This window comes from Arachis hypogaea, chromosome 2, assembly GCF_003086295.3.
Source record: "Arachis hypogaea cultivar Tifrunner chromosome 2, arahy.Tifrunner.gnm2.J5K5, whole genome shotgun sequence".
NCBI lineage: Eukaryota > Viridiplantae > Streptophyta > Magnoliopsida > Fabales > Fabaceae > Arachis > Arachis hypogaea.
The window spans coordinates 83,837,996-83,858,364 of record NC_092037.1 but is presented as its reverse complement, the minus strand read 5'-3'; the positions used below and the strand labels follow the sequence as shown (position 1 = coordinate 83,858,364).

Below are 20,369 nucleotides of genomic sequence, written 5' to 3'. Positions count from 1 at the left end.
CTTCTAGAGCTTCTCTCCATAACTCCAACTTCTTATTTAGGTCTTCCCTTGACTCTCCCATAAGGACGATATCATCGGCAAAAAGCATGCACCATGGCACAGGCTCTTGGATGTGCTCTGTGAGTACTTCCAAGACTAATGTGAAAAGGTATGGACTTAAGGATGATCCCTGGTGTAATCCTATACCAATAGGAAATTCTTTGATATCAAATATGAATAATCTTGTTGTTGTAATGGTATTGTATTGAGATGTTAATGAATAGTTTGTTCCAAAGGTTGAAATGACTTTCAAAACACTTGAAGAAGTTAAAAAATTTTAGAAAAATTATGCTAAAGTTGCAGGTTTTGCTACCAAAATAAAACACAAACAGGAAGGGAAATGAAATAAAAAATCAATCAATTACACGTAATAGAGAAGAAAAATAAAAATCCAACATATCTCTGAAGATCGGAAGATTGATGGTTTAGAAGTTATAATAAATTCTCGTTGCAAGTATAGTTTCTAAACCAAGCAATCAACCTTTCTTACAAACATTTTGGTTGTCACAATTAACAAACCCCTTTGGAATTGATAACCGAAGTATTTAAACCTCGGGTCGTCTTCTCAAGGAATTGTAGGGAAGTATGAATTATTATTGGTTATGCAAAGGTATATTCCGGGGTTTTGAAAAGGTTTGGGAAAATAATTTAATTGATAAGAAAAATAAATTAATAATTAGAAAATCTTTTAGCAAGGTATGAAAACTGGAAGTCCTGTCCTAGTTATCCTTATCAATGGTGATGAGAATTGTTTATTGCTCCCACTTAGTTAACCCTTACTAAATAAAGGAAAGTCAAGTGGACCAATCAATTTGATCCTCAAGTCCTAGTCTTTCCCTTGGAAAGGCTAGAGTTAATGGAATCCAAATTAATTAGCAACTTCCAATTTCAACCACTGCTTTATTTTGACAACTCAAGCGTTACCAATTACTCAACCAAAGCCAAGAATGCAAAAAGCTAAATTAAAATCATATATCTGAAAATACCTCAAATTGTATTAGTTAAGAAAATCCTAACATGAAAAGTTCATAAGCCAATTTGGCAAACTAAAATAAAATAATAGAATGAATAAAAGTATAAGAGAAATTGAAGTAAAGAAACATTGAACCTGTGATGAAGAAGAAATAAATCCTAATCCTAATAGAAATCCTAATCCTAAATCCTAAGAGAGAGGAGAGAACCTCTCTCTCTAAAAACTACATCTAAAATTATGAAAAGTGAATTATGATCTCCTGTCTTGTGTTTGGATGGACTCCCCTACTTTATAGCCTCTAATCTGTGTCTTCTGGGTCGAAAACCGGGTCAGAAGCAGCCCAGAAATCGCTGGAAACAAATTTTGCGACGCTGATTTTCGCAGATGCGACGCGTCCGCATAGAGCACTCGTTCGCATTACCTAGCTGTACGGCCATTATAGCAAAATATATATCAAATCGAAGCCCCGGGCGTTATCTTTCCAACGCAATTAGAATCGTATCGTTTGGACCTTTGTATCTCAAGTTATGACCGTTTGAGTGCGAAGAGGTCAGGCTGAACAACTTAGCAATTTCTTCAAGTTCTTGTATTCCTTCTACTTTTGCATGCTTCCATTCCATTCTCTAAGCCATTCTTGCCTTGTAATCTCTGAAATCACTTAACACACATATCAAGGCATCGAATGGTAATAAGAGAGGATTAAACATAGGAAAATTAAGACCAAAGAAGCATGTTTTCAATCATAGCACAGAATTAGGAAAGAAAATGTAAAACATGTAAATCATATGAATAAGTGGGTAAAGAGTTGATAAAAACTACTCAATTGAGCATAAGATAAACCATAAAATAGTGGTTTATCAACCTCCCCACACTTAAACATTAGCATGTCCTCATGCTAAGCTCAAGAGAAGCTATAAAGGAGTGAAGATGAATGATAGAGAGTATGCAATGCAACCTATCTATGTGAACGCAACTACATGCAAAATGTTTCTACCTACTTAGTTAAAAGTAAATAAGTTCTCCAAGACAAAAATAATTTAAATTCCACTAATTCAAATCACACAATAAAAGATAAGTAAACTTGTAAGAAGATAGCTCATGAAAGCAGGGAACATAGAATCAAGCATTGAACCCTCACTGGTAGTGTATGTGCACTCTAATATCTCTAGTGTATAGGGTAATTCACTCTAATATCCTCTAATCATGCTTTTTAAACTTTGTTCTTCATCTAACCAATCAACAAATATTTAATGTACCAATGCAAACATCATGAGGTCTTTTCAAGGTTGTAATGGGACCAAGGCAAAGGTGAGGATATATGTATGGTTAAGTAAGCTATAAATTGAATCTTTGAGTAACCTGAGCTATCACCTAACATACATACATTCTATATAACTTCTAAAATCATGCCTAGCTACCCATAATTTCTACTTTTGTATCACATACTCATGTATCAACTTTTCTTTTAATTGTGTCACATATGCATTGATCTTTTATTAACTTAACATTGGGGTAATTTTGTCCCCTTATATATATATATATATATATATATATATATATATATATATATATAGACATAAAAACTAAAATAACATATCAATGCATATGGAATTTTTAATTTTCTGTTTTACATGAGTAGATACCCAAATTTTCCAATATTCAAAATTAGAAACATGATACATTCCCTTATTAACCCATGTTCCCACAGTTTCCCCACACTTAGTTGATGCACAACCTCTATCTTAAGCTAACCAAAGATTCAATTGGGATATTTAATTTATTTTTCTGCTTAAGGCTAGTGATGTGGTTATAGAACAAAAGGGGATTAAAAAGCTCAAAGTGGCTAACAAGGGTGACATAAAAGGGTAGGCTTATTTGGGATAAGTGAGCAAAAACAAGTAATAGCCTCAATCATATGCAAGCATGTAAATACACTAAATATTGGACATATAGATTGGAAAAAAATAAAGATTACAATCATAGAGAAGAAAACACACAAGAATAAAAATTTATGGTTAAATAATGTAATCATATAAATAAGCTCAAAATCTCGCAGCAGGTTGTGTGTTATTTGGCTCAAAGACCATGTTCTAAATACAACTTCAAACAAATTTAACAAAAAAATTATTTTTTCAATTTAAATTGGTGAGATACTATAAAAATTTCTTGAAAAAAAAATATTACTTCAACCAAGTAGTAACTAAATGCATAAAATCAACTACACATGAAATCTATTATGCAATGCAACAATGAACAAACAAAGAAAATAGAATATTGGTGTTGAGAGGAGAATAACTAACCCGTGGAGATCGGTATCGACCTCCCCATACTTAAAGATTGCACCGTCCTCGGTGCATGCTAAGATGTACAAGTGGACGGAATGCTCCAACTGATGCCTTTCACTATAGATTGTGCAGATTGACTTGCCTGTCTCTCCATTAAGAAGCTTTTTCTCTCTCTCTTCGTGGTGGCCATCAGGAAAGAAGAGAAAAAGGAAGGGAAGTAACCCAAAAATAAAAATAAGAACATAAATAAAATATGGGTGTTAATGCCAAATAATAAAGGTCTCAATTACATGGTAGCTACAACATGCAAGTGAGAAAATAATAAAAGCACATGGCATATCAATAGTGCAAAAAGTTGCAACAATGGAAAAGAGAGTGTGGGTAATGCAAGATAGAGTAAGTGCATATCAATGCAAAAGGAATATCAGTATTATAAAAATTAGTATTGACATATGAATAATACCCAATCAGAATAAAACAAGTCATGAAGCACCAGAATAATTCAAGAAAAGATGTAATAGTTGAAGAGGAGAATTTTAACACCAATGGAGAAGAAAAAGAAAGTAAGAAAGGGGGAAGAAAGAAAGAAGAAGGAAAGAAAAGATTTAGATATGGGAAAGAAAAGATAAGATATTTGGCTGCTCTGGATAAGCTGTGCGCCGCTTGTGATGCGGACACGTGAGTGACGCGTTCGCGCAGATAGCGCTTCTATGAAATGATGCGGATGCGTCATCCACGCGGTCACGTGGATTGATTTGTGCCATTAGCGTGAGGACAGCCTCGCGGTCGCGCAACTCTCTGTTTGAAATTCATATTGCCAAATCTTTGGGTGATGCGATCGCGTGGTTAACGCGATCGTGTGAATGGCTTGAATTTGAAAATTGCGCGGACGCGTGGGGCATGCGTTCGCGTGGAAGGGCTTGTGCTTCTAGCACGAGTCCAGCCCAATTCCAGCTCAACTTTCGGCCATACACCCCTTTTTACGTCGATTTTGAGGCACGCGTTCGCGTGGGTGACGCGGACGCGTGGGAGGCGTTTTTCCCACATGACGCATCGCGGTCGCGTGGACCAATTTGTGCCAAAGACATGCCTCCAGCCACACTCTCGCGTGACTCTCTGGTCAATTTATTTTCTTCCCAACGCACCTATGACGCGGACGCGTCGGCGACGCTGTCGCATCGCGTGCGATTTTTTTTTGCAATATGTAGAATGCAAAATGCAGAATACAATGAATGTCTTGCAAAAATTCCAGGTTCAAATAAAATTCAAAAACAGAGTAAAATGGAGAAGGAACGATCATACCATGGTGGGTTGTCTCCCACCTAGCACTTTTAGTTAAAGTCCTTAAGTTGGACATTTGATGAGCTTCCTGCTATGGTGGTTTGTGCTTGAATTCGTCCAGAAATCTCCACCAATGTTTGGAATGCCAGCATCCTCCAGGGTCCCAAACAAGGCACATAAAACCTTTGAGCAGTTTCAAACAGGTTTTCAGGCTCCCGGGGTATTGAATGTCAGAATAGATTCTAGGATCCCAAACTCTACTTTTACACCCATTTTTGTCTTGATCTGCATTTTTTCAGCCGGGTAATAAGTAATCTGAATTCTCACTACAGCGACCAAACAGCTTCCGAGATCCTTTCAATTGAGCTTGACACCAATCCTTGCACCTCAATTTGAAGTGTGAAACCTCATTGAATCTTGCATACCAGCGCTGAGTTCGAGTCATTTCCCTTTTACTCTTAAAGCTGCAGAGAGCTCTAAGCTGGCCATCTGTCTCAAGCAAACCATATTCAAGTGGAAAATTGAAGATAAACGTCAAGGATTTTACCCACTTGAAGTTTGTGTTGGGTGGTAATGGCCTTGGGATCAGTGTTTTCAGTGGTTCTGCAAGCTCTACTCCCTTGTGGTCTTCTGTGAATTCCTCCACTTCTAGGCAAATTTCTTCCATTTCAACCATGTCTTGAACAAAGTCATTGATATCTTCCTCATCACTTGAGTCATAATTGGGAGGTTGAGAAAAGTTGACCTCTGCATCATCTTCGTATTCACTTGAGGAAGATTCTTCTGTCTCACAGAATTCACTTGCGGATGCAAGTTCATTACTAGGAGAACTCGACTTGTGATCATCATCATCAAGGAAACATGCGTCTTGGGTTATTCCATCCAGTTCTTCATAAGATATCTGCATTGGAGGCTGTGCAAAATCCTCTTTAGCATCAATTGTAACATTCTTGACGGAATTCTCCATAACTCTGGGTTCCTGTGGAGGTTCGGCATCTCCTAAATCTTCGACCAACTCTTCTTCTCCTACAATGACAGTGTCCTCTACTTGTTCCAATATGAAGTTATGCTCTATGCTGTCCACTGGAGTTTCTAGTGTCTTATTCGTGCTATGTTCTTCATTAGGTTCTCCACATGAAGCCATGGGGGTTGCTGAGTGTCTGAATGTCTGGAAGATAATTGATTTATTGCTTGCTCCAGTTGATGAAGGGTTGCATGAAATTGGTCTACTGATTTTTCGAAGTGAACCTATGATTCTTGGCTTGATGGATATGTACATGGTGCATAGGGGAGTGGCAGTTCTTGGGAGTAATTGGATTGGCGTTGGGGCGGATAAGGATCATACGGTGGCGAATGGTGAAAAGAAGCTTGTGAGTATGGTGGATTGAGGCTATGTCGAAAGGATGGTCTCTGAGCATAGGGTGGGACTTGTTGGTAGCTACAAGGCGGTCCACCATATCTATCCGTTTGGTATGCATTGTAGAATGGTCTCTGTCCATGATATCTTGGAAGGTGTTGTTGCCTAAAGGGTTGATTAGATCATCTGGGCTCCATACATCTTTGATTACTTAGATCTTGATGCATAGTCCTGTTATAGCTTCCATTCCTTACAACAAAAGTAGAACCAAACTCAAAGCGGGAGGGGTGAGAATTCATAGTAGCTATCAGAAATAAGAAAGGAAAACAAATAAACAAGTAAAAGAAAAGTATTTATGATAACCAATAATAAGGCACACGTTGCAATTCCCCGGCAACGGTGCCATTTTGAAGAACTGAAGATTGTTGGTTGAGAAGTTATAATAAATTCTTGTTGCAAGTATAATTTCTAAACCAAGCAATCAACCTTTCTTACAAACGTTTGGTTGTCACAAGTAACAAACCCAATATAATTTATAAACTGAAGTATTCAAACCTCGGGTCGTCTTCTCAAAGAATTGCAGGGAAGTATGCTTTATTATTGGTTATGGAAAACAGTGTTTGGGTTTGAAAAGGTTTTGAATGAGGGAAATGGTTTGCAGAAATTAAGAAATTAATAATTGATAAAACTTTTGGCAATGTATGAAAACTGGAAGTCCTATCCTAGTTATCCTTATCAATGGTGATGAGAATTATATTGTTGCTCCCACTAAGTCAACCACTAACTATGAAGGTCAGTTAAGTGGACAAATTAATTTAATACCTAAAGTCCTAGTCAACTCCTTGAGGAAAGACTAGAGTTATAGGAATCTAAATTAATCAGCAAGAATAATAATTATCAATCACGATGAGTTTGATAACTCAAGAGTCACCAATTAATCAACCAAAGCCAATAGTAAATAATCTAAATTAAAAATAAGAAAAAGCAATCATGAGTCTGAAATACCTCAAATTATATTTAAATAAAGATGTCAATTCTAACATGGACAAGTTTATAAATCAAATTGGAAAGACAAATAAAAAGGACATTGAACTTGTAATTGAAGAAGATGAAAATATTCCTAAGTCCTTTAAGAGGAGTCCTAATCCTAGTCCTAAGAGAGAGGAGAGAATCTCTCTCTCTAAAAACTATATATAAATCCTAAAAAGTGTGTATAAATCCAGTATTCAGTCTCTCATCTCCCTCTTCTCATGAATGGATGAATTCCTCCATTTATAATCCTTCAATCTGTATTCTCTGGGCTTGGATCTGGGCCAAAAGGGGCCCAGAAATTGCTGAGGACGACTTCTGCAAATTCTGCAGATCACGCATGTCACGCGTCCGCCTGGGTCACGCGGTCGCATCATCTGGAGTGTTGCTTTTTCACGTGGTCGCGTCAGTCATGCGCCCGCGTCAGTTGTGTTTCGCAGGTCACGTGTTCGCCTCATCCATGCGCTCGCATCGATTCTCTTTTGAGCGAACCACGCATTCGTGTCGTCCATGCGGACGCGTCACTGTCAGTTTCTTCCAAGGACTCCAATTTGTGCTTTTCTTCCATTTTTGTATGTTTTCTTTCCATCCTTTAAGTCATTCCTGCCTTATAAAACCTGAAAGTACTCAACACACAAATCACGGCATTGAATGGTAATAAAGGATAATTAAATTTGGTAATTTTAAAGCATAGGAAACATGTTTTCTCATATATCAAATTCCAAGGAAGGAATTGTAAAATCATGCAAATTCATATGAATAAGTAGGTGAAGAGTTGATAAATCATTCAATTTAAGTACAAGATTTATCATAAAATAGTGGTTTATCAATCTCCTACTGAGAAGACAAATTTATTAGCTGGATTAAATTGTCCTACAAAAATTTATATATTTATTGAAGGAGATTGGTGTTTGAGTTATTTTCAAAGTTGTTTTAAATCATACACATGCATGCTATCCAAATCAAGCAAAGATGCTTAAACAACATAGGTAGCTAAGTATGTTTGATCATCGCACAATTGAGAATAATGATGAAGCTGGTATTAGGACAAAAGATATATCAATCCTTTGTTACAGTAGTAGGAGGTCATCGTGAACTAATATTTAGTAAAAAAGATGTTAGAAATTACAAAACAAGAGAAGTTTGTAATGTATCTGAATAAGATGATGCCAAAGAATTTTTCTGAAAATAAAAATGTGAAATTTAATTTCAGTAAATTTTTCTGAGCTGAAAAATGTACCATTTCGAAAGAATTTTTTGTAAAAATGCGTACTGGCGCTTAAGCTGGCAGTACCGGCTCTAGACTGTCAAGTACGTGTATTTTGGAAAATAATATTTAGAAAACTGATTTGTTGTTTTGAAAGGACAAAAATAATTTTAGAATCGAAAACCAGACACTAATCTTAAAGGTTTTGACCCAAAGTGGGCCAAAGGGACCAAAAACGCTAACGGATTGGACCGGGCCCAAGACCCAACATATATAAGCTCATTTAATGAGCTTTGAGCTCATTTTCCAGCCCTAAGAGAGAGTGGAGGGGCGCGGTTTTGAGAGGAGAGGAAGAGAGAGTGATCTTTTCACCTCCACCTTACGGAAGCCATAACTTTTGATCCAGAGCTCCAATTGACGAGCCGTTTGTGGTCACACGAAACTCTTGTCAAGCTCTATGTTTCTATCTAAAGAAATCTGGTAATAATTTGCATCTCACTTCCCAGTTTCGTGTCCTAGATTTCTGCATTTTTGAGGTTGCGATTTTGAGTAGATTTTGTGGTTTTGGTTGTTTAGGTGATCTCTAGTAGTGGGTAATTATTGGATTTTATCCCTAATCTCGTTGGATAAGATAAGGTTTCACTAAATCCTTGTGTTTAGTTATTTTGTGTATCTTAGGTTTTGATTTTTGGTGATATATGTGTTGTTAGTTTGAGCTTTGGTGTTGGTTGAAGTTGGTTGAGGCTTTGGATCAAGCATGGTGGTTTTGTTTTGGTGTTTGGTGCGTTTGGGAATCTGTTAAGATATGGTTTCGGTTTTCTTTATGTAATATGTAATGTTCATGGACACTTAGGCTAGTTGACCTTAAGATATGATTGAATGTTATTGGTGTATGAATAATTATATGTGAATTGATGATAATTGTGGGTTGTATTGGATTATTGTGGTTGAGGGTGATTATCGGAAATTGTGGTGGTGATGAGTATTGCTGATTAGTGTTGTTGAGGAGGTTGTTGGTATTTAAGGATTGATGAATGATTAATGATGTTGTTGGTACTTAATGATTATAAAGGTTGATGAAGAATATTGATGTTGTGGGTGCTAATTATAAATTGTGATGTTGGTTGATGTTGGTGAGTGTGTATGTTGAGTGTGGTAATATGAATGTGGATAATGATTGATAATGTTGAGGTTAAGTGATGAAGATTTGAAGTAGTTGTTGATGTTTGATGTTGGTTAAAGATTATTTCTGATGATTTTGAATGTTGATGAGTAAGGAATTTGATGGTATTGAGTAGTGAAATTGGAATTATGGATGGTTGAGTTGGAAAAGGAAGGGTATGGGCCTTTATGTTGTTTTGGTGATGTTTGGGTTGCGGTTGCTTTGGTTTTGAATTGTGAGTTTTGGTGAATTTGTCTGACCATAACTTTTGCCTTGGTTTTCAAAATCTGATGAAACTTGCCTAGAATTAAATATCTTTGAAAAATCTTTAAATCGATATAAAGTTTTTGAAAATTGGAATTTTGTAGAGAAAGTTATGATCATTCAAAGTTGGTGTTAAAAATCTGAAATTTTGCAAAGTTGCAGAATTTCAGGATTTTCTGATATGTGCGAACGCACAGCCTTGTGTGCATGCACAACCCTACGAAAATGTTATTCTGTGTGGATGCATAGACATGTGCGTACGCACAGGTAGAGAAAAGGGCTCTGGTAGCAGCGCTAGCAAAGGTTGTGTGCGCGCACATCAATGAAGAATTATGACCTGTGCAGACGCACAGCCCTGTGCGCACGCACAAGTCGGGAAGGGTCGTCTGTTAGGGGCGTTCACACAGCTTGTGCGAGTGAACAGACTTTATAAATTTTAGTACTTGTGCGGACGCACACCCCTGTGCGTACGCACACTTTCAAAATCTTCCTGGGCGTGCGCACGCACACCGCTGTGCAGACGCACACGCCCTGTTTCACAAATTTAACTTTGTTTTCAACTATTTCACCTTTCCGACAAGGTTGAAAGTTTCTATAAACCCATTATGATTCTTCGGCCTAGTTTTGGGCATTAAAACATGGGAAAGGTCCTAGGAGGTTTGGTTCAGTTTTATTCTAAAAAGTTAACAAACGGAGGTTTATGTTTCTGGTGGATTGAGGATGAGTTTGGTTGAGAGGTAAGGAGGAGTAGTGAATTTGGTGATTGTTGACAACGAAGTGAGAAACTGATGGACTTGAGGATATGAATGTGTAAGGATGTTAATGGAAATGATGATGGTTATGACGAGTTGATGATTCAAAGAGGAATGATGATCTTGTTGAATGTGGAAAGTGTGCCAGACACTATATCCTCAGAATAATAATGTTTGAAAGAGAGTGTGCCAAGCACTATATCCTTAGAATATTGAGAGTTGATAATTGGAAGTGATTTAAGATGAGAAATGATGATGATTTGAGGTTGATGGAATTGTGGATGTGGATAGTGAGCCAGGCACTATATCCTTGGAATGATTTGTGATGAGTTGCATGTGTTGTTGTTTTCCTTCTCTTCCACAAGAGTGTGCTAGGCACTATATCCTCGGAACAAGAGCGGGCCAGGCGCTATATCCTCGGAAGTGTCAGAAAGGTGACATCCGATAGGATGTGTCGGGTTGGCATTCATAGACCGACAAGTGATATCACGAGCCAATAGGGCAGGCATTCATCATATGAATTTCTTATGTGCTTGTTTGCTTTGACTACTTGAATTTGCCTAAATGTATAATATGCCTACTTGCTTCTTGAATTACTTGTATATACTTGAATATTATCTGTGTTTTACTTGTTTGCATTAATTGTGATTGTCTAGTGTTGAGGAGGTTAGATAGGCGGTGGCGATGGGATCGCACAGAGGTTACGGTGGCGAAGGTTGCGAGATAAAGCGGTATGATTAGTATTAGTTAGAATCCCCCTAAGTTTAGATAACCCAGTTTATGATTTAAGTTCTTTATGTATTTATTTATTCTGTTCTAAGCTTCAATACCCGTATGTGATGTGAAGTTCTAGGATTGCCTCCGGCATCTCGGGGCCTTACATCTTACATCATTGGGCACACTGAGAACCTCTGGTTCTCATTCCATACTTTGTTGTTATTTTTCAGATGCAGGTCACAACCCACCTCGGTGAGTTGTTTGGTTGGTGACAGAAGCGGAAGATCCGGATACCCTTTGGGAGTCTTTTTGGTTTGTTTTGTATTTGTTTCTCGCTTTTGTATTTTTGTTTTGGCTTAGAGGCCTATTTTAGAGAGAGAACAATTCTTGTATAAACCATTTTAAACTTCAGTTTCCTCTTGTCTGTATGTTTGGCTAGCCGGCTTAAACTCCGTGAGCCATGGCTAGTTTCTTATGATATTTATACTATTATCTTTGTTTATATCACATCTTTTTTCTTGTGTTTTAAGTTGGATGCTTCGTTGGTTCGCTTTGCGCTTTTAAATCCTGTGTTTGAGCTATATCCTTCATCGGACTTCTAGATTATATTATTTCTTCTATATATATATCCTATGTATAAGCCTTAGAACTGTCGTAATCTCTGATTAACCTTTGCTTTATGGCTAGAAGTAAAGTTTAGGGTAATTAGGGTGTTACAGGTATACTTATTTAGAATGAAAGAAAATAATCAAAACTTTTTTTATGAGCTTGAACTTGAGGTTGGTGAATTGATTAAAAATACTTTTTGGGATGATGCATGAAGTCGGGCTGTTTTTGAGTATTTTAGGAATATTGTTTTGTTTGATACCACTTATAAATTATAACGTAATATAAACATGTACTTTGTTGTGCTAGTGTGAAACATTTTTGGTATCAATTAGAAATATTTGTTGTTTGTTTTTTTAGAAATATATATTTTATTTTTGTTGTTGTGTTGTTGAATTCAAGTATAATTCTTTAATCCCAGCATCCATCACTTTAAGCAAAATTTTCATCTCTTCAACTAGTAACGGGCTGGATTCTATAATAGTAACTTTAGTGCTTGGACGACTTATACCAAAGTCAAATGATGGTCCATACATGTCACATCCTGAGAACTGTAGGATGACATAAAAGATTATTTATAATAACTCAATACTATGAATCAATATACTACATATAACTAATAGGATAACACAAAAATTATATATATATATATATATATATATATATATATATATATATATATAATTAGAACTTACCTGTAAAGAGATTCTTGGTCTTGTTGCTGAGGTTGTGGAGGATTGGAGGTGGATGTGTGTGCTTGTTGTTTTTGGACTTGTTGTTGAGGTGGTAAAGAATAAATTGCTTGAATTGACACTCTAATAAAAACAAACAAAAAGTGCATATTATTAAAATAGTGCTGAATAACTGGTGGACGAAATTGTGATCCTCAAAGTTGGTCTCTTTGTATTTGTATGAAATCAAAAATACCCCAAAGAGATCATGGTGTGATAAATTGGGATCTTAATAATCCCTGGTGTGATCATAACTCCGTTCAACTTAACCAGCAAGTGTACTGGGTCATCCAAGTAATACCTTACGTGAGTAAGGGTCGATCCCACAGAGATTGTTGGTATGAAGCAAGCTATGGTCACCTTGTAAATCTCAGTTAGGCAGATTAAATAGTTTTGGGTTTCGAAAATTAATAATAAATAGAAAATAAAAAGGGATAGAAATACTTATGTAAATTAATAGTGGGAATTTTAGATAAGCATATGGAGATGCTGTGTTCCTCTCGAATCTCTACTTTCTTATTACATTCATCCAATCCTTCCTACTCCTTTCCATGGCAAGCTGTATGTAGGGCATCACCGTTGTCAATGGCTACATCCCATCCTCTGAGTGAAAACATTCCTATGCTCTGTCACAGCACGGCTAATCATCTGTCGGTTCTCAATCAGGTTGGAATAGAATCCCTTGATTCTTTTGCGCTTGTCATCACGCCCAGCCTTCAGGAGTTTGAAGCTCGTCACAGTCATTCAATCCCAGAATCCTACTCGGAATACCATAGACAAGGTTTAGACTTTCCGGATCCTCATGAATGCCGCCATCTATCTAGCTTATACCACGAAGATTCTGTTGGGGAATCTAAGAGATATGCGCCTGGCCTAGAGTAGAACGGAAGTGGTTGTCAGTCACGCGCGTTCATAGGTGAGAAAGATGATGAGTGTCACGGATCATCACATTCATCAAAGTTAAGTGTAACGTATATCTTGGAATAAGGATAGAAGAGAATTGAATAGAAATTAATAATAATTGTATTGAAACTTGAGGTACAGTAGAGCTCCACACCCTTAATCTATAGTGTGCAGAAACTCCACTGTTGAAAATATATAAGTAAAAGGTTCAGGCATGGCCGAATGGCCAGCCCCCTAAAACGTGATCAATAGCCTCTTAAGATGAAGAATAATACAAAACTGAGACCAAAGATGAAACGTGGTCAAAAGACGACTAATACACTAGTAAAAAGTCTTATTTATACTAAACTAGCTACTAGGGTTTACATGAGTAAGTAATTGATGCATAAATTCACTTCCGGGGCCCACTTGGTGTATGTTTGGGCTGAGCTTGATCTATCCACGAGCTGAGGCTTTTCTTGGAGTTGAACTCCAAGTTATAACGTGTTTTGGGCGTTCAACTCCGGATCATGACGTGTTTCTGGCGTTTAACTCCAGACAGCAGCATGTACTTGGCGTTCAACGCCAAGTTACATCGTCAATTTCCGAATAAAGTATGGACTATTATATATTGCTGGAAAGCTCTGGATGTCTACTTTTCAACGCCGTTGAGAGCGCGCCATTTGAAGTTCTGTAACTCCAGAAAATCCATTTCGAGTGCAGGAAGGTCAGATTCCAACAGCATCAGCAGACCTTTTGTCAGCCTTTTTCAGAGTTTTGCTCAAATCCCTCAATTTCAGCCAGAAATTACCTGAAATCACAGAAAAATACACAAACTCATAGTAAAGTTCAGAAATGTGAATTTAACATAAAAACTAATGAAAACATCCCCAAAAGTAGCTTGAACTTACTAAAAACTACCTAAAAACAATGCCAAAAAGCGTATAAATTATCCGCTCATCACAACACCAAACTTAAATTGTTGCTTGTCCCCAAGCAACTGAAAATCAATTAGGATAAAAAGAAGAGAATATAATATAAATTCTAAAATATCAATGAATATTAATTTAATTAGATGAGCGGGACTTGTAGCTTTTTGCTTCTGAACAGTTTTGGCATCTCACTTTTTCCTTTGAAGTTTAGAATGGTTGGCTTCTTCTAGGAACTTAGAATTTCGGATAGTGTTATTGACTTTCCCAGTTAAGCATGTTGATTCTTGAACACAGCTACTTATGAGTCTTGGCTGTGGCCCTAAGTATTTTATTTTCCAGTATTACCACCGGATACACAAATGCCACAGACACATAACTGGGTGAACCTTTTCAGATTGTGACTCAGCTTTGCTTGAGTCCCCAGTTAGTGGTGTCCAGAGCTCTTAAGCACACTCTTTTTACTTTGGATCACGACTTTAACCATTCAGCCTCAAGCTTTTCACTTGGACCTTCATGACACAAGCACATGGTTAGGGACAGCTTGATTTAGCCGCTTAGGCCTGGATTTTATTTTCTTGGGCCCTCCTATCCATTGATGCTCAAAGCCTTGGATCCTTTTTACCCTTGCCTTTTGGTTTTAAGGGCTATTGGCTTTTTCTGCTTGCTTTTTCTTTTTCTTTCTATTTTTTTCACCATTTATTTATTTTTTTTCGCAAGCTTTTGCTTTTTTTTTCACTGCTTTTTCTTGCTTCAAGAATCAAATTCATGATTTTTCAGATCATCAATAACATTTCTCTTTGTTCATCATTCTTTCAAGAGCCAACAATTTTAACATTCATAAACAACAATATCAAAAGACATATGCACTGTTCAATCATTCATTCAGAAAACAAAAAGTATTGTCACCACATCAATATAATTAAATTGAATTCAAGGATAAATTCGAAATTCATGTACTTCTTGTTCTTTTGAATTAAAACATTTTTCATTTAAGAGAGGTGAAGGATTAATGGAATTTATTCATAGCTTTAAGACATAGTTACTACATACTAATGATCATGAAATAAAGACACAAAACATAGATAAACACAATATTCAAAACAGAAAACAGAAAGAAATAAAAACAAGGAATGAATCCACCTTAGTGGCGTCTTCTTCTTGAAGGACCAACAATGTCCTTAAGCTCTTCTATGTCCCTTCCTTGCCTTTGTTGCTCCTCCCTCATTGCTCTTTGATCTTCTCTTATTTCATGGAGAATGATGGAGTGCTCATGATGTTCCACCTTTAATTGTTCCACATTGTGGCTCAAATCTTCTAAGGAAGTGCTGAGTTGCTCCCAATAGTTGTTGGGAGGAAAGTGCATCCCTTGAGGCATCTCAGGGATTTCTTGATGATGAGCTTCCTCATGCATCTCTTGAGAACCGTGAAGGGTTTCTCTTGCTTGGTCCATCCTCTTCTTGGTGATGGGCTTATCCTCTTCAATGGAGATGTCTCCTTCTATGATAACTCCAGCTGAGTAACATAGATGGCAAATAAGGTGAGGAAAAGCTAGCCTTGCCATGGTGGAGGACTTGTCGGCTATTTTGTAGATTTCATTGGAGATGACCTCACACATATGTTCATTTCCTTGCATCATGGGCAAGTGAAACGCCAACCTCACATTTTCCGGACTAAAATCTAAGTATTTCCCCCGAACCATTGTGAGATAATTCTTTGGATTTGGGTTCATACTTTGATCATGGTTCCTAGTGATCCATGCATTGGCATAGAACTCTTGAACCATTAAGATTCCGACTTGTTGCATGGGGTTGGTTAAGACTTCCCAACCTCTTCTTCGGATCTCATGTCGGATCTCCGGATACTCATTCTTCTTGAGCTTGAAAGGGACCTCAGGGATCACCTTCTTCTTTGCCACAACATCATAGAAGTGGTCTTGATGGCTCTTGGAGATGAATCTTTCCATCTCCCATGACTCGGAGGTGGAAGCTTTTGTCTTCCCTTTTCCTTTTCTAGAGGATTCTCCGGCCTTAGGTGCCATTGATGGTAGTGGAAAACAAAAAAGATTGTGCTTTGACCACACCAAACTTAAAATATTGCTCATCCTCGAGCAATAGAAGAAAGAAGAGAAGAAGAAGAAGAAGAAGAAGAGAATATGGTAGAGAGGGAGAGATGTAGGTTCGGCCAAGGGGAAGAAGAGGGGGGTTGTGTTGTGTGAAAATGAAGTAGAATGGAAGGGTATATATAGGGAGAGGGGGTAGTGTGTATTCAGCCATTTAGGGTGGGAATGGGTGGGAAAATGGTTTTGAATATTTGAAGGTAGGTGGGGTTTATGGGGAAGAGTGGATGGATGTGAGTGGTGAAGGGGGTGATTGGGAAGAGGAATTGAGGTGATTGGTGAAGAGTGTTGGGAAGTGTGACATAGGGAAGAGTAATCACAAAAATAGGATTAGGAGGTAAGGTGGGAATATAGTAGGTGGGGATCCTGTGGGGTCCACAGATCTTGAGGTGATCCTGTAGGGTCCACAGATCTTGAGGTGTCAAGAAATTCCATCCTTGCACCAAATAGGCATGTAAAATGCCCTTGCACACCATTCTGGCGTTTAAACGCCGTGTGGTGCACATTCTGGGCGTTCAACGCCCATGTAAAGCATGTTTCTGGCGTTGAACGCCAGTTTCATGCTTGTTACTGGCGTTCAGCGCCAGCTTTTCTTCTCTAGGCACATTCCTGGCGTTCAGCGCCAGAATGTTGCTTGTTTCTGGCGTTCAGCGCCAGAATGATGCTCTGTTCTGGCGTTGAACGCCGGTCAGATGCATCTTACTGGCGTTGAACGCCAGCCTGTGCGTCCTCCAGGGTGTGAATTTTTTCTTTTGCTGTTTTTGATTCTATTTTTACTTTTTATGATTTTTTGTGACTCCTCATGATCATGTACCTAATAAAACAAAAAATAACAATAAAATAAAAATTAGATAAAAAAAATTGGGTTGCCTCCCAACAAGCGCTTCTTTAATGTCAATAGCTTGACAGTGGCTCTCATGGAGCCACAAAGGTGATCAGGTTAATGTTGTATAGTCCCAACACCAAACTTAGAGTTTGGATATGGGATCTTAACACCAAACTTAGAGTTTGGTTGTGGCCTCACAACACCAAACTTAGAGTTTGACTGTGGGGGTTCTTCTTGACTCTGAACTGAGAGAAGCTCTTCATGCTTACTCTCTTTTGTCACAGAGGGATGGCCTTGTGCCTTAAACACAAGGTAGTCCCCATTCAATTGAAGGACTAATTCACCTCTGTTGACATCTATCACAGCTTCTGCTGTGGCTAGGAAAGGTCTTCCAAGGATGATGCATTCATCCTCTTCCTTCCTAGTGTCTAAGATTATGAAATCAGTAGGGATGTAAAGGCCTTCAACCTTTACTAACACGTCCTCCACTATTCCATAAGCTTGTCTCAATGATTTGTCTGCCAATTGTAATGAGAACAAGGCAGGTTGTACCTCAATGATCCCCAGCTTCTCCATTACAGAGAGTGGCTTAAGATTTATCCCTGACCCCAGATCACATAGAGCCTTATCAAAGGTCATGGTGCCTATGGTACAAGGTATTAAGAACTTACCAGGATCTTGTTTCTTTTGAGGTAGAGTTTGCTAAATCCAGGTATCTAGTTCATTAATGAGCAAGGGAGGTTTACTTTCCCAAGTCTTATTACCAAACAACTTGGCATTCAGCTTCATGATAGCTCCTAAATATTGAGCAACTTGCTCTCCAGTTACATCTTCATCCTCTTCAGAGGAAGAATAGTCTTCAGAGCTCATGAATGGCAGAAGGAGATTTAATGGAATCTCTATTGTCTCTGTATGAGCCTCAGATTCCTTTGGATCCTTAATAGGAAACTCCTTCTTGCTTGAAGGACGTCCCAGGAGGTCTTCCTCACTAGGATTTTTGTCCTCCTCCTCCCTTGTGCATTCGGCCACATTGATCACATCAATGGCCTTGCACTTTCCTTTTGGATTCTCTTCTGTATTGCTTGGGAGAATACTGGGAGTAGTTTCAATAACTTTCTTACTCAGCTGGCCCACTTGTGCCTCCAGATTTCTGATGGAGGATCTTGTTTCATTCATGAAACTGAAAGTGGCCTTTGACAGGTCAGAGACTAGATTGGCTAAATTAGAAGTGTTTTGTTCAGAATTCTCTGTCTGTTGCTGAGAAGATGATGGAAAAGGCTTGCTATTGCTTAGCCTATTGCGTCCACCATTGTTAAAGCCTTGTTGAGGCTTTTGTTGATCCTTCCATGAGAAATTTGGATGATTTCTCCATGATGAATTATAGGTGTTTCCATAAGGTTCACCCATGTAATTAACCTCTGCCATGGCAGGGTTCTCAGGATCATAAGCTTCTTCAGAAGCTGCCTCTTTAGTACTGTTGGATGCATGTTGCCATCCATTCAGACTTTGAGAGATCATGTTGACCTGTTGAGTCAACACTTTGTTTTGAGCCAATATGGCATTCAGAGCATCAATTTCAAGAACTCCTTTCTTCTGAGGTATCCCATTATTCACGAATTCCTCTCAGAAGTGTACATGAATTGGTTATTTGCAACCATGTCAATGAGTTCTTGAGCCTCTTCAGGCGTTTTCTTTAGGTGAATAGATCCACCTGCAGAATGGTCCAATGACATTTTCGAAAATTCAGATAGACCATAATAGAATATATCTAATATGGTCCATTCTGAAAACATGTCAGATGGACATCTTTTGGTCAACTGCTTGTATCTTTCCCAAGCTTCATAGAGGGATTCACCATCTTTTTGTTTGAAGGTTTGAACATCCACTCTTAGCTTGCTCAGCTTTTGAGGAGGAAAGAATTTATCCAAGAAGGCAGTGACCAGCTTATCCCAGGAGTCCAGGCTATCCTTAGGTTGTGAATCCAACCAAATTCTAGCTCTGTCTCTTACAGCAAAAGGGAAAAGCATGAGTCTGTAGACTTCAGGATCAACTCCATTCGTCTTTACAGTCTCACAGATCTGCAAGAACTCAGTTAAAAACTGATAAGGATCTTCAGATGGAAGTCCATAAAACTTGCAGTTTTGTTGCATTAAGGCAACTAGCTAAGGTTTCAACTCAAAGTTATTGGCTCCAATGGCAGGAATGGAAATGCTTCTTCCATCAAACTTGGACGTTGGCTTTGTGAAGTCACCAGCATTCTCCTTGCATTATTATTATTTTCGGCTGCCATCTCCTTCTTTTGTTCTAATATTTCTGAAAGGTTACCTTTAGAGTGTTGTAACTTAGCTTCTCTTAATTTTCTCTTCAGAGTCCTTTCAGGTTCTGGATCTATTTCAACAAGAGTGCCTTTATCCTTGTTCCTGCTCATATGAAAGAGAAGAAAACAAGAAAAGAAGAGGAATCCTCTATGTCACAGTATAGAGATTCCTTTATGTTAGTAGAAAAAGAAAAGAAAAGTGAAGAATGAAGATGAGGGGATTCGGATATTTAGATGGAGAGAGGTGAAGAGAAGTGTTAGTAATTAAATAATTAAATAGAATAAGAAAAGAGAGGGAGAATTTCGAAAACAATTTTGAAAAAGGGGTTAGTAATTTTCGAAAATTAAAGATAAGATAAGTTTAAAATTAAAATTTAAAACAACAAGAATTTTTTTTGAAAAAGAGATGAGATATTTTCGAAAATTAGAGAGGAAAAAGTAGTTAGGTGGTTTTGAAAAAGATAAGAAACAAACAAAAAGTCAAAGAGTTAGTTGCAAAAGATATTAAAATCAAATTTGAAAAGATAATAAGATAAGAAGTTAGATAAGATATTTTGAAATCAAATTTTGAAAAAGATAAATTTTTTGAAAAAGATGAGATAAAAGATAAAAGATTTGTTGAGAAAGATTTAATTTTTAAAAAGACTTAACTAACAAGAAACTACAAGATAAGATTCTAGAATTTAAAGATTGAACCTTGCTTAACAAGCAAGTAACAACAAATTTTTGAACCAATCACATTAATTGTTAGCTAATTTTCGAAAATTAGATGTAAAGATAGGAAAAAGATTTTGAAAATATTTTGAAAAAGATTTTTGGAATTTTCGAAAAATAGAAAAAAATGAAAAAGATATAATTTTTGAAAAAGATTTTGAAAAGATAAGATTTTTAAA

General features: G+C 37.4%; 1 non-coding gene across 1 annotated transcript; it reads left to right on the top strand.

Annotated features, from left to right (window-relative positions):
* Nucleotides 1–18,950: 18,950 nt before the first annotated feature.
* Nucleotides 18,951–19,054, top strand: LOC112762966 (small nucleolar RNA R71). Its single transcript, XR_003182794.1, has one exon. It is a non-coding gene; the product is annotated as a small nucleolar RNA R71 (small nucleolar RNA).
* Nucleotides 19,055–20,369: the final 1,315 nt, after the last annotated feature.